The 14,992-nt window shown below is 40.5% G+C and overlaps 1 pseudogene; it reads left to right on the top strand.

Annotated features, from left to right (window-relative positions):
• The first annotated feature begins 13,048 nt into the window (after positions 1 to 13,048).
• Positions 13,049 to 14,247, top strand: LOC121459704 (annotated as a pseudogene).
• Positions 14,248 to 14,992: the final 745 nt, after the last annotated feature.

The raw sequence follows: 14,992 nt of genomic DNA, 5'->3' as shown, positions 1-14,992 counted from the left end.
CTAGAGATGGGTCAGTGGTTCAGAGCACTGCCTGTTCTTTCAAAGGTCCTGAGTTCAATTTCCAGCAACCACATTGTTGCCCACAGCCATCTGTAATGAGATCTGGTGCCCTCTTGAGGAAGAGACCTGGTCAGTCATCCTCATCAACTTAGACCATGAAACCCAATATGAACAAGTTCAACAGAATCACCATATATAGGCTGTCTATTGCCAGAGCATAAATTTCATTTTTTTTCATTTTATTGTGACTGGGATTGTTTCCCTGATTTCTTCTTCAGTCTGCCATTGTATGTAGGAAGTCTACTGATTTTTAGAGGTTAACTTTGCATCTTGTTACCTTGTAGAAATATAACTATGTAAGTTTTTTTTTTAATGGGACAAGCAGTGATTTAATTAGTACAGTTTCTATGTGCTTATTTCAGGTTTAAGCTAGCTGGGTGGCTGGGAACCTACGAACAGGCCTTCCTCCAACATCAGGGTACTTGTAGCCTCATAAAAAGAATTAAGCAAAGTTCCTTCTGTCTCTATTTAGTGGGATAATTTGAGGAACGTTGGCATTAATTTTTTTTTATTTTTTTAATTTTTTTTATTGAAAAAAAATTCCGCCTCCTCCCAGCCTCCCACTCCTCTCCCCCTCCCCCACTCCTCTCCCCCTCCCCCCACTCCTCTCCCCCTCCCTCTTCAGTCTGAAGAGCAATCAGGGTTCCCTGGCCGGAGAGATGGCTCAGTGGATAAGAGCATTGCCTGCTCTTTCAAAGGTCCTGAGTTCAATTCCCGGAAACCACATGGTGGCTTACAACCATCTGTAATAAGGTCTGGTGCCCATTTCTGGCCTGCAGACATACACACAGACAGAACACTGTATACATAATATTTTTAGCCGGCTCTGGTGGCGCAGGCCGGTAGGATTTGCTGAAGGAGGCAGAGGCAGGTGGATCTGGAGTTCAAGGCCAGCCTGGACTACTATGTAAGTTTTTAATGGAGTCTTTGGGGTTTCTTATATAAATAAGGTGATTCACATATCACCTGAAAACAGGGATGCCTTTATTGATTTCCTAACCTTTTTTAAATTAAAATAATTAATTAATTATTAATTAATTTCCTAAACTTTTTATGTCCTTCTCTTGTCCTATTACTCTATGCCCTCAGATACAGTGTTGAATAGAGAGAGTAGATACCATCGCCTTGTTCTTGCTCTTGATAGGGATCTGAGTTTGTCTCCATTTAGCATGGTATTGGAGATAAGCATGCCATATGTGCCTTTATTAGCTTGAGGAATGGTTTTCCTGCCCCTGATGAGATGATCCTGTGGTACCTGTTTTTGAGTCTGTGCTATGCCAAGGATAGCATACTGATCTACATTCATTGAACCTTCCCTGTGCTTCTGGGGTCAAACCAGCTCGGGTGTGGTAACGGTCTTTCTGAAAATAGCTTGATTCAGTTTTCTAGTATGATTTATTTATTTATTTATTTTTTTTTTATGTATACAATAGTCTATCTGTATGTATGTCTGCAGGCCAGAAGAGGGCACCAGACCTCATTACAGATGGTTGTGAGCCACCATGTGGTTGCTGGGAATTGAACTCAGAACCTTTGGAAGAGCAGGCAACGCTCTTAACCACTGAGCCATCTCTCCAGCCCCTCTAGTATGATTTTGAGAACATTTGTCTCTGTTTATCAGGGAGATCCATCTGAAATTTTCATTTTATTTTCTTTGTCTTAATCCAGATAAGACTTCATAAAAAGAGTTTGGGCATCTTGTTCTTTTCTACTTTGTAGATTAATCTGAGTAGTTTAAGTGTCAATTTTTCCTTGACGTTATGATGAAATTCTGTGATGACTATCTGGTCCTGGCTTCATTTTGACTGGGAAACTTAACTTTTTGCTTGTTCCGGATATATTTGTATCATATTGACACTATTTTGGTTTGTTATGTGCATCTCATAACTTGTACGTTCCTCTTAAGTTTTCCAATTTTATGGGATACAGATTTTTCTAAAGATGTATTTATCATTTTCTGAATTTTGTTGATACCTGTTATAATATTTGCCTTTTTACTTCTAATTTTATTATTTTCTGTCTTCTCTCTCATGGATAACTTGCTTCTGCCTTTTTCAGTATTGCCTATTGCTTGTCTTTTCAAAGAACCAACTCTTCATTATACTGGTTCACTGTATTTTTGTTTGTTTTTATTCATTAATTTGAGCCCCAATTTTCATCGTTTATTCCCATGTATTATTTATGGTTTGGTTTTCTCTTTGCTTTAAAAGCCTGCAAGTGCATCTGCGTTATTAACCTAAGAACTCTCAAATTTTTAATAGATTCCAAGAGACTGACATTCATTTTTTTAGATATTCATGTGAGGGATCAGTGAACAGACAATGCTAGCTATTTTGCTCACCACTGTAAAGCACCTAAAGAAATAAGCTTGAAGAGAGGAAAGGTTTATCTGACTCCCAGTTTGACAATGGACTCCAGTATGGTGGGGCAAGTGTAGCATCAAGAGAGTCAGGTTGCTGCTAACGCTCTGTCTGTAAGCAGGAGGCAGAGGAACTAATGTTCACTCCTCACACCCTAATTTATCTTTTCCATGCGATCTGGGACCCCAGCCCATGGAATTGCACTGCCAGCATTAATATCTTTTCAGGAAATACATCCCCCGACACACACACAAACACCTCCAGAGGTGTGTTTCCTAAGTGATTCTGATTCCTATCAATACTGTCACTCATTGTCTTCATTGTGTGGCGACCATACCTTCAAGCAGCTGTGATAGACAACATCCAATATCTAGCATTACTTATGCTCATACTCTAAATGACAGGAGGAGAAGAATATGATATTGAGAATTCCTCATGGGAAATGAAGTCATAGGTCTCTTCAAACAACTGGCATTTGAGAAAATGACTTAACACTCTGAGAACTGAGAAGTGAGGAATTTGCAATATGAGCTTTACAATCTTAATTTTCTAAAACTGAAATCTAGTTATTTCTTTTACCTACTATCAATAATTGACACCATGTTGTTGTTTTCTTTTGTTTAGTTTTCACAGATAGCCCTATGAGGCAAAAAAAAAAACACTATAGCAGTCCTCCAAGCTCTAGATGCCCTTATATTTAACTATTTCATACTATTGAATTTCATTCACCAATTAGTGTTTAATGCATGTAAAATCAGAGGTTCTTGAGAAATTTATGTTATATACAACTACACCAAAGGTGGACTTGTCATGACAGAAAAACCTGTACTACCCACCTCTGCATCCTCAAACTCTAGGGCTCCCATCCCACAGTATAGCTTCTGTAAGCAAATCAACCACATTTTGCTTCTATTGGTTTCACTTTGAGATAGCCATGAAGGAATTCAAACCAAAGCGAACTCTGTGGTTTGTTATTGTTGTGAGTTTTTTTCTCTACTAACAACCATAAAATGAATTTTCAAGGAAAATGTATAACAAGAAGAGTAGGAATCTGACTCACTGGTGTGTGGACAGGGGCATTGGTATATGTTGTTGCTCTCAGAAAATTAATTTGCTAAGTAGGAATTTTGAAAGAGTGTTTAGGAAATGCATCCAGAAGAGCTGCAGCTCTGTGCAGGACTCAAACAATAAACTAAACCCATTCTCCTGATGGCAGAAAAATATGAACAAATAGAGATGATATTGACATTCAGCAAATGATTCTCATATAAGAAATAAAGTACCTTTTAAAAATAACCCAGTTGTGTAAATGTACCACATTGTCCTTATCCGTTCTTCAAAAGAGAAAAAAATAATGACAGCTTGAATTCTGCAGGAAAATGGATGGAGATAGAAAACATCATTTTGAGTGAGGTAACCCAGACCCAGAAAAACAATTATCACATATATTCACTCATAAGTGGATTTTAAACCTAAAGCAAAGAAAACCAGCCTACAAATCACAATCCCAAAGAACTTAGACAACAATGAGGACCCTAAGAGAGACTTACATAGATCTAATCTACATGGGTAGTAGAAAGACAAGATCTCCTGAGTAAACTGGGAGCATGGGGATCTTGGAGGAGAGTTGAAGTTGAGGGGAGAGGTAGGGAGGGAAGCAGAGAAAATGTAGAGCTGAATAAAAATCAATAAAAAATAAAAAAGAGGTAAGAGGATGCTTTGTCTAATTTTTGATTAAAGAAAAAAACTTTTGAAAAATAACCCAATTGACTTAGTCCTGAAATCAATAAAACATTGTAGGTTGTATCTCCTATGCTACTATGCTAGTCATTAATGTGCACAAGCCATCAATCCTTGTAACCATTACCCCGGACAGAGCCATTGTCTAATAACTACCAGAGAAAGGAGATCTGCTTTTTCAGGACATTTATGTATAAGTACATATTGACTGCTCGTCAGTCTTGTGATTCAGTATCGAAGAAGGTTTAACTGAGTTGTGAGGTGAGAGACATGTTATGTAGCCCGGCATGTGACTTGGTTTCATGTTTGCTCACCTGCTCTCCATTAATGAAATGTTTACATGTAAACATGCCCTGGGTACACAGCAGTATTCTGAAAATTATTGGCTCAGTGATCAAAAAACAAATGCAAGACCCAGTTGTCAATAATACTCCTTTAGAGACAGAGTCAGGAAAAAAAATCTACCAAATCTAGAAACGGATAAATGACGATTGCAGACAATGGGGCAGCATTAAACCAGTCTGTATTGTGGTAGCCATGGAAATTGTTCAAATGGTGGAGCACTTTCATATTTGTTGGTGAATAATCATCAATTTACTTATTTCCACTCATCCCCTGGAACACTTTATATCTTCTTGTCTTTTGGTTGTCACTTGCCGATATATGGCAATCTCTTTCATCCCATTGGCTTGGTTGCAGTGCCTTGATAACTTGGAAGTATCTATTTGGAGCAGCTAGGTGACATTCACTTGTCCTCTATCCCGAGCCTGGATGGAGTGCTGCTTACTCCTCCATGGAATTTTTTTTTAATTTATTTATTTATTAAGGATTTCTGCCTCCTCCCCGCCACCGCTTCCCATTTCCCCCCTCCCCTGATCAAGTCCCCCTCCCTCATCTGCTCGAAGAGCAATCAGGGTTCCCTGACCTGTGGGATGTCCAAGGACCGCCCACCTCTATCCAGGTCTAGTAAGGTGAGCATCCAAACTGCCTAGGCTCCCCCAAAGCCAGTACGTGCAGTAGGATCAAAAACCACTGCCATGGTTCTTGAGTTCTCAGTATTCCTCATTGTCCGCTATGTTCAGCTAGTCCGGTTTTATCCCAGGCTTTTTCAGACCCAGGCCAGCTGGCCTTAGTGGGTTCCCGATAGTACATCCCCATTGTCTCAGTGTGTGGGTGCACCCCTCGCAGTCCTGAGTTCCTTGCTCGTGCTCTCTCTCCTTCTGCTCCTGTTTTGGACCTTGAGATTTCTGTCCGGTGCTCCAATGTGGGTCTCTGTCTTTGTCTCCTTTCATCGCCTGATGAAGGTTAATATTCAGGAGGATGCCTTTGTTTGTCTTTGTTTGTTTGTCTTTGGATTCACCTTCTTATTTAGCTTCTCTAGGAACATGAATTATAAGCTCAATGTCGAGTAGGTAGTATTATCAGAAGGCTGCCATGTAAATATTTCTTATATATTACATGAAAGTACTGAAATTTTCCCATTAAACTTCCCCTCTGCCTTTGGGTACACATATAAGCTATGATGTTATTTGGCAATAGTTTAGAGTTTGATTCGCAATGATAGTAAGACCCACTGCTTGTGCTGTCTGTCATGTGGCTCCCTTGGTCCAATGCCATGAGAGACTGCAAATAGGAGTTGCCAGCATCATGCTAATCTTTCTCAGGCTCAAAATGTGAGCTCTAAACTCTCCAAATTGAATTGGGCTCTTTGTCTTTCTCCTGGATGAATCTATGGGATTCAGCAAGTGTGTGGCAAGCCAGCTTCTGAGTGAGCATTCACCAGGAAGCTAATTAGAAACTGTCTTGACTGTTAAAAAGCCCTGTCTGTTAGAAAACCCTTAGACCTTTCATGCACCCAGGACAATGTTATATATATTTTTAGATCATGTCTGCTCTTTAGCAAATCATTTTATATTTTCAATATTATAATAGTATGAAAAATAGTAAGAAAAATATAAAACATTGCCTTGAAGAATATTATAATAATACTAAGATTATATTTGTAGAGGATATCTATGAGGATTACCTTTTTAAAAGTATCTTTAAATTTCTAAGTGTGTGTGTGTGTGTGTGTGTGTGTGTGTGTGTGTGCTTGTGTTCGTGTGTGTAGGTTTGAGTAGAGACCCCCAGTCCAGAAGATGCTGTGAGATCTACTGTCAGTGGCGTTTTAGTTGCTTGTATGCCATTTAATGTGAGTGTTAAAAACCAAGTTGAGGCGTCTACAAGAGCAGTGTTTGCTCTTAAACACTGCACCATCTCTCCAGCTCCAGAGCTACTTTTTTTCATCTGTGAATGAAGGAGATACAGAAACCAACCAGTCATGGATGAATGCAAGGTTTTTCGCATGATTTGACACAGGACAGATTCACATGCCCTTTTTGATGTACCCTCAAGGTACATAAATGTTTGCCTCATTCAATGAACTATAAGGTAGGCTAAAAGATTAAGAATGCACCTAAGTTCAAACATTCTTTTCTTTCTAGCATAGCAAAGCACTGCAATTACACTAGTAAAGACTCAGTTCTGGTGCTCCAATTGATCACGAGCCTAATTATATTGTCTCAATATGTAAATGATAAACTGATAGCTCCGGGGATGAGTGCAGAACTATTGAGGAAGTGCTTAAACGTTGTTACATAAATATGAGCCTTTGCATCACAGCGCTTGAGACTCTGCTCAGAAAATGGTCCCCAGGTAGAAGACAGGTGCACTTTGAGGGTGTTCCATGTTTCTAGTATCAATAGCTGATCACACACAGCTGATTCACAGCTCTTTGTGGGAGAACGACTATTCTAGTACTGCTTACTCTGCAAAAGAATAAGATCTGAACAGTTTTTCAGTAACATAAATGAACAATGTATACTTTGAGTATAAGGTTTTTAATTTAAGGAAACTGTTTTATTCCTGTTAAATTATAAGAGCCAATTAAAGGCTTTGTTTGAATACAATGGTTTCTAAGTCTCTGGTGAACCCACGCTTAATTAGGTATTAGTTTCTGTTTTGCTTTCTTCCATGAGAATAATAGTCTCATTCTGTTACCTTTTGTTCAAGAAATAGTGAATATTTAAGCTTTTTAAACTTAAACATAAATACTGCACTACAGAGAGGAAAAATATACGTTATCTTTATTTTGTAGAGGGAAGAAGAGAGAGAGAAAAAAAGAAAGAAAGAGCGAAGGAGAGAGCAAGAGAGTAGACCTTTATTGTAGTAATGACCAGCACCTACATATGAGTACTTATCTACCAACAGTTCTTCAGCAGTACATACCCACCAGCACATGCTCATCAGGACCTACGCACTCACAAGAAACTATCTGCAAATACTTATCCACTATTACCTGTTCACCAGCATCTATTCTTCAGTGTGCAACACCTCTGCCATGTCATCTGTAACTATCTACTATTACTTATGCATGAGCACCTGTCCACCAACGCCTATCTATTCATGCCTGTCTAGCTGGAACTATGCCGGAGTATTTATCTACGCATATCTGTTCACCAGTATTAATTGTTGAAACAAGGGCGGCGGGCTGCGTCCCCGGCACCCGGCTGCCCCCACTGCTAGCTTTACCCGAAATAATTACACGGAAACTGTATTCTTTTAAACACCGCTTGGCCCATTATATCTAGCCTTTTCTTGGCTAACTCTCGCACCTGGACTAGCCCATTTTTAATAATGTATGTAGCCCACGAGCTGGCTTACCAGGAATGATCTTAACCTGCATCTGCCTGGAGTGGGAGAACCATGGCGACTCCCTGACTCAGCTTCTTTCTGCCAGCATTCTGTTCTGTTTACTCAACCCACCTAAGGGTGGGCCTATCAAATGGGCCTAGCAGTTTCTTTATTGCTTAATCAATGAAATCAACAGATTGATATATGACACTCCCACATCAATTAATCCATCAGCACCTATTATCATCATCTGCCTACTGATTACGTATATCCTTCAACATCTACTTGTCCATACCTATTTACCACTCTCCCATGTGTCTACCCAACAGATCTATTGACTTCTACTCACACACCAGGACATATCCTACCTCTTAACTAAATATTTTAGCACAATCACAATAGTTGGTCAGAGGGCTGAGGTTGAGTGATTCTTTTATTTAAGAAATCACATCCCAAAGTAATTATGATGACTCTATACTGTAATACCAACATTTAGGAAGCAGAGACAAGAAGGTTGTCATAGATTTGTGGCTATCCTGGACTACATAATGAGTTTTGAGGCAGTCTGAATATAGACTGAGATCTTCTCTGTTAGAACAAAATAGGTAATTTATTATATCCTCATAATTAGAATTGAGCTTTTATATCTCATAAGAAATAAATCACTATAAAGCAGACTTTGTTCCTGAGGTCTGGGAGTTCATAAGTTTCAGGACCTTAAAGATATTTTACTCAAGTAAAGTAGCTGATCACATGCTAGTCACTTTTGCATGAGAAAAAGAGATTAAACTTACAAAAATGTGAAGTCAAAAATTGGACATGTAAACATAGTTCTTGAAGGAGAGTCTTCTAGGATTTTATAAACTGATCTGTTAAATTTCCTTTAATAGCTCTTAAACCCAGTGCAATGCTGAGGTATCTCTGTGTGATTTGAGAACTCATTTTGGTTTCATACATGTAGTGGCTAAATCTCTCAGACATGTTCCTAAGTTATTAATGTTGAAAAGTGCAGACAGTGCATCGAATAATCCAATCACCTCAGTTAAGAGTGACAATAAAATGTCCTTCTGTTAGAGCAGGGTTAAACAGAAGAATGGCATTTGTGATTTTGTCCGCTGTATAACTGTCGGGTAAATGTGACTTAGAGATACAGGTAATGAAGCAATGCAATGTGGTGCTGTGTGTCCATAGAATGATCAACAAATGCTAGTTTAAGACTAATGAGCAAGGGATGTGTTCTTATATGCTAATGGATGAAGATAATTTGCATGAAACACAATAGTGTGTTTTCATCAATCCATTCGGTTTCTAGTTAGCAATTAATAGTATCTCTTGGGGCTGGAGCAATAGTTCAGCAACTAAAAGCTCTTGTTCCTTTTCCAAAGGCACAGACTCAGTGTCTGAATCTGGTCCCGTCTAGATTTGTTGGCTCAAAGCTGCCTGCAGTTTCAGTTCCAGGGTATCTGCTACCCTCTTCTGGTTTCTCTGGGCATCTACTCACTCATGCTGAACAAACCCAAGCTGGCACATGCACATACACATAAATGAACAGCCAAAAATTTATTTAAAATGTCTTAAAACTATATCTCTCATGGGCTTATAATTCTCCCTCTGGGAAAAGAAAAGCGTTATCATACAATATTCTCCCAGTCATCTATTCTTTCTTGAAACATTTTAAATTACATAGCATATCAGTAAATTTTGAGCATGTACCATTGAATATATGCACTCTATTTAGTCAGGAATTCTAAGCGTGAAAAATCTCCAGTGATTATGAGTATAGCTGTATGTCCAGGATGTACATAATTCAAATTCTAAATCTGCTTGTATTCAAACTCTACAACAGTGTGATGTTAAGCAAGATATTCATTAATCTCTCAGCTTTCCTCATTTTTAAGAGAGAACTAAGATTATATTGTGTTCTTCTGTGAGTTAATTTATGTGATACTATCAAATATGAAGGACTAAGGTTCAGAGAAAAGTGGTGTTAGCTTATAAATCAGATTATAAAATTAATGCCATTAGCTTCATTTTAGAGAAACCACACACACACAACAAAATACATACACACGTGCACAAACACACCCAAAACATATACACATATACAGACACACACACACAAAACACATGCACATTTACAGAGACACACACACAAAACACAAACACATACATGCATATGTACACACTCATGATGTTCAAACTCACAATATATATTCTAGATTTTATCTTTAGTTTAAGATTAAATACAGACTTAGATTTCATTTTCTTGGCTTCAAAAAAAAAACCAACAAAAAGATTTCCTGTGTAGAATTATAACATTTATTAAAAGTTTACCCTAGGATCTATGACTTGGTTACCTCTCAATGTTTTGTGTCTCTTTCATTAATGAGGATCTTGGAACCAGAAACTGGCTACCAGAATTACTGAAACAAATTTCACAGCGCAGACCAGACGAAAGGATGGAAGTGATATCCCCTTTATCAGTGGTGCCTCTTTCTGATTTGCCCCCCCCATTCTGACCTTTATGTACTACACACGCTAGACATAACACCACACAGGTTACTCTAAACCTAACATGCCTAATGTATGTTTAGGACTTTAAAGTCTTCAATGTTAAAATTATATTCCCTGCAAAGAGAGTAAATCACAAAATACATAAATCATTTTGTATTGTGCACACTTCAGAGCAGCCTTTTAGAGAAGACAGAACCAAGACTACTGTTACCTGGAGGACAGAATAGCAGTAATCCTACCAACAAGATTTTCAGAAATGTAGATTTATGTATTAAGGTGTGATGGATTAATCCCTCACAGACTTAGTCATGTGCAAATGCTTTATAGAACAGTTCCATGAACGTTCAGATAAGATGTGTCCATTTGTGCACAGCTGAACCTTAATAATCTCAGCAGGAAAAATCACAGCTTATGCATGGGACACCAAATTGCTGTTCTCCTTTATTGTGTAGTGATGTGAAGGTGAATTCTTAAAACAAAACTAACTGAAAAGAAGAAGAAGAAGAAGAAGAAGAAGAAGAAGAAGAAGAAACAAAAAGGAAGAAGAAAAGAAGTACAACAATGAGAATTCTAGGGTAAAGGTCTTGTTCTCAGGGATACTGTCAGCTGGAAATTCAGCGTTCTTGGGGGATTGGAAGGGATGGTTTTAGAAAGTGAATTAAGAAATGATACCAACTTCAGCTCCCAAACCGTTGCTTCCTTCTCTTTCTTTATTTGAGCTCATACAGGAAAAAAAAGTGTCTTCACATTCTGTGTAATTCTTTTTTCTCACTTCTCCAGCTCCCCCCTTGCCCCCATCTCATCTTCACAATTACTTCTATTCTCTCTCTCTCTCTCTCTCTCTCTCTCTCTCTCACACACACACACACACACACACACTCCAGTTAGTTTTGCCCTTATTTGCAAGTATTTAGAGCTGACCACATAGGATTAGAGCCTCATCCAGGAAATGAGATCTTTCTCCAACCATCAGTTTTGCAGTTCCTAGAGAAGTGTGCCCTTGAGAAAATGGATGGTTTGGTTATGCTGCTGTCTAAGTGACTCTCTCAGGCACACTGAGATGTCTTCTCTCTATCAGTTGTTGCTAACACTCAACTCTGGTTTAGCTATTTAAATTTTATAAGGCATCTTTGATTGTGCATGATTTTTTCTTCTGTTTTTCTTCTCTCTTCTTTGTTTCAGACTTGTAAAGAATTAATCGTGTCCTAAGTATTAGCAAATGACTGTATGACAATGAAAATTCCTCAGTTCAACACTGGGTTTTCTGAAATGGTGTCATATTTTAATTTATAGTGCATTATATTTTCTCAAGTAAACTTTATAAAGTTAACTTTATTAACTAGTGTATTCTCTGGATCAGCGCCCTAACTATCATGTCTTCTTGTGTGGTAGCTATTGTCGGAACTTTCTTGTATATAGTATAGACACAGTGTGTGAATTGACTTAACAACTGCTCTTTTAAAAACCAGGACAACATATCAGTATTCTCTTTGTGAGCTTCCCACTTATGAAGCTTGCTCATACTCAGAAAGATCTCAGGAATGGTTAAAAAAAGAAAAAGAAAAAAGAAAAGAAAAAAAGAAAGAAAACTTTAAGGTGGCTAATAGTAATAGTTTCTGAACCATATGCTCTATTTTATTGGATTTCATTTTCCTTGTCCAGAAATAAGCATACTAGAATATATTGACTCCTCCTTCACGATGTATAAATGGAGGTCAACAAAGTATCAGTAAGTTACTTTGTGTTGCTTTTATTTCTTCCATTATTTAACAGATACTTTTATTGTATATAGAAAAAAAACTTGAACTTATAGGGATTAAATACATTGCTCAATGAACTAAAACTAATCATCAGATTCTTTTCCCCATCTCCACTGATCAAGCATTTGCCTTCCTCCATCTCAGATTGTTGTCCCTGTGTCGTGAGGATGACAAGGCTGGACAATGATCTACAAATGCTGGCATTTCCTCTCAGGTGGAGAAAAAGGGAGGTCTGCATAGAGTGGACATAATAACACCCATTCAGATGACTGGAGGGCATTGCATTCAAGTGCAGTCCTGCAAACCTGCAAGTGGCGCGTTCCTGTTTCCTACTGCTCTAAAAGTACATAACTGTGTGACAGATACAGATAAAGCACTACTACGTCTGTCCCTCCTACTCGTCTCTTGACTGATTGTGTTTTATGTAAACACGTTTAGTTTTTATTTTTTGCATTGGAAGTCTTATGCTTCCAGTTCATGATTTGCCTCTTTTATAGCCAGGTTTCTGCCCATCAGAAGATTCGTCTTGATGTTTCTCGTTTATAACAATAGGCTGTACCGAGACACCACCTACACCCTAAGGTAGAAAGTACCAGCCATTCACGGATAGATTACAAGCACCTGTAGTTTGGAAGGAGGCCAGCGATGTTGGTTGGGTACATGTGTAGCTATATTTCCACTGGCCTGTTTTTGCTCAGTTTTTATCTCAGTTTGGATTCTCCATGAGGGCATAACGAGAGGCGCTCCACCCCAATGCTTATTTTACCCTGTCTCTCTCAAGTGCTTTTCTGTATTTCAATGACCACGGAAGGAGTTAGAACTGCAAGATCTCATCAGAATCAAGAATATAAACACTCTCGGCCACTTCCGACGCCGCGCTCGGCGTGAGGTTCCGGGGCGCGCCGCTGGGCCGCGGCGGCGGCGGCCTGGGCTTTGGGCGGGATGGAGGAGGCCGCGATCGGGGATGCCGAACTCAACTGGTCCCGCCTTAAGGCGTCGGCCAAGGCCCTGGAGTCGGAGCTGGAGGCGCGCGCGGAGGAGCGGCGCGGCTCGCGGGAGGCGCTGCTGCGGCTGCTGCTGCCTTACACCCGGCTGACGTCGCTGCCGCGGGCGCTGGGCGGCGGCTTCCCGCACCTCCAGCTCCTGGACGTGAGCGGCCACGCGCTCAGGGCGCTGGGGCCCGAGTTGCTGACGTTGAGCGGCCTGCGGGCGCTGGGCGGCGGCTTCCCGCACCTCCAGCTCCTGGACGTGAGCGGCCACGCGCTCAGGGCGCTGGGGCTCGAGTTGCTGACGTTGAGCGGCCTGCGCACGCTGCTGGCCAGGAACAACCGGCTCGGCGGCCCAGGCTCATGCCCAAGGGCCTGGCCCGCTTGCCGCTCTGCCGCAGCCTCCAGGTTCTCAACCTCAGCGGCAACTGCTTCCAGGAGGTGCCCCCCTCGCTGCTGGAGCTGCGGGCGCTGCAGACCCTCAGCCTGGGCGGCAACCAGCTGCAGAGCATCCCTGCCGAGATCGAGAACTTGCAGAGTTTAGAATGCTTATACCTTGGAGGAAACTTCATTAAAGAAATCCCACCAGAATTAGCACATCTTCCTTCTCTGAATTACTTGGTGTTATGTGACAACAAAATCCAGAGTGTGCCTCCTCAGCTCTCACAGTTGCATTCCCTTCGTTCCCTGAGTCTTCACAATAACTTACTGACATATCTGCCTCGTGAGATCCTCAACCTTATTCATCTTGAAGAGTTGAGTTTGCGAGGAAATCCATTGGTTGTCCGTTTTGTTAGGGATTTAACATATGACCCTCCAACTCTTCTGGAATTAGCTGCAAGGACCATTAAGATCCGAAGTGTTTCTTACACTCCCTATGATCTTCCTGGGAATCTCCTTAGATACTTGGGTTCAGCCAGCAATTGCCCAAACCCAAAATGTGGCGGAGTCTATTTTGACTGCTGTGTCAGACAAATTAAGTTTGTGGACTTCTGTGGGAAGTACCGCCTCCCCCTGATGCACTATTTGTGTTCTCCAGAATGCTCTTCCCCCTGCAGCTCTGCCTCGCACAGCTCCACGTCCCAGAGTGAGTCTGACTCAGAAGATGAGGCCAGTGTTGCCGCGCACAGGATGCAGAAGGTCCTTCTTGGTTGACCAGCAGTGGGTGTTGACAATGCTAAAACACTAAGCAAAGATGATTCAAAAGGAAAATGAAGCTTGAAGTTGATTGGAAGCCTTAGTGTTTTCATCTTGACTGTCCATGTAAGAGTTGCAGTGATCTATCTGTTTAGAAAGAGTCCAGTTCCGTGCTTAGGTCCTTTGAGTGTAATTTATTCTGCATGGCAGTTCAGAATTCATCAGCTGGTTGGTCACAATTTTTACTAAGTCTTTGCTCAAACACTAGAAGAATGGTACACTCTGAGGAGCAGTCACAATCAGCCTGGAGTGGTGTTACCTGGGGCCATTGGGTTGACTAAGATGTCAGTCATCACAATTGTGCTTCCAGAGTTGTCCTGATCTGTGCTGAACACTAGGCTGTAAATAGGATGAGCGTCATCCCTTCTTGAGCCTTTCTGACCAACCAACTGGTACTGTGAGGACTATCCCTTTTAAATGGAATTTAAACTTCAGCTCTTGTTTTGTGTGATTGTTACTAACTATATGAAGTCTAGTTGTGATGTGTTACAGTGCCTTAATCATAGCGAGGGTATGGAACCTTATTCTAGAAATGATTTCAGAGAAGCCTGCAACCTGAAACTCTGCAGAACACTTGGAAATGTGCTTTAACAGGCTAGGTAAAGAACTATGTAGATAATACCCGAGCCATACAGGCCTGGAACTCTATGTAGAATGGGCAGGCCAGGAACTCAGAGATCCACCTGCCTCCACCTCCTGTTGC

This window comes from Microtus oregoni, unplaced genomic scaffold (genome assembly GCF_018167655.1).
Source record: "Microtus oregoni isolate MIOR12 unplaced genomic scaffold, Mior012 000019F_ref0000042, whole genome shotgun sequence".
NCBI classification, from domain to species: domain Eukaryota; kingdom Metazoa; phylum Chordata; class Mammalia; order Rodentia; family Cricetidae; genus Microtus; species Microtus oregoni.
The sequence above is the reverse complement of the archived record's forward strand: the minus strand, read 5'-3'. Positions and strand labels throughout refer to the sequence as shown.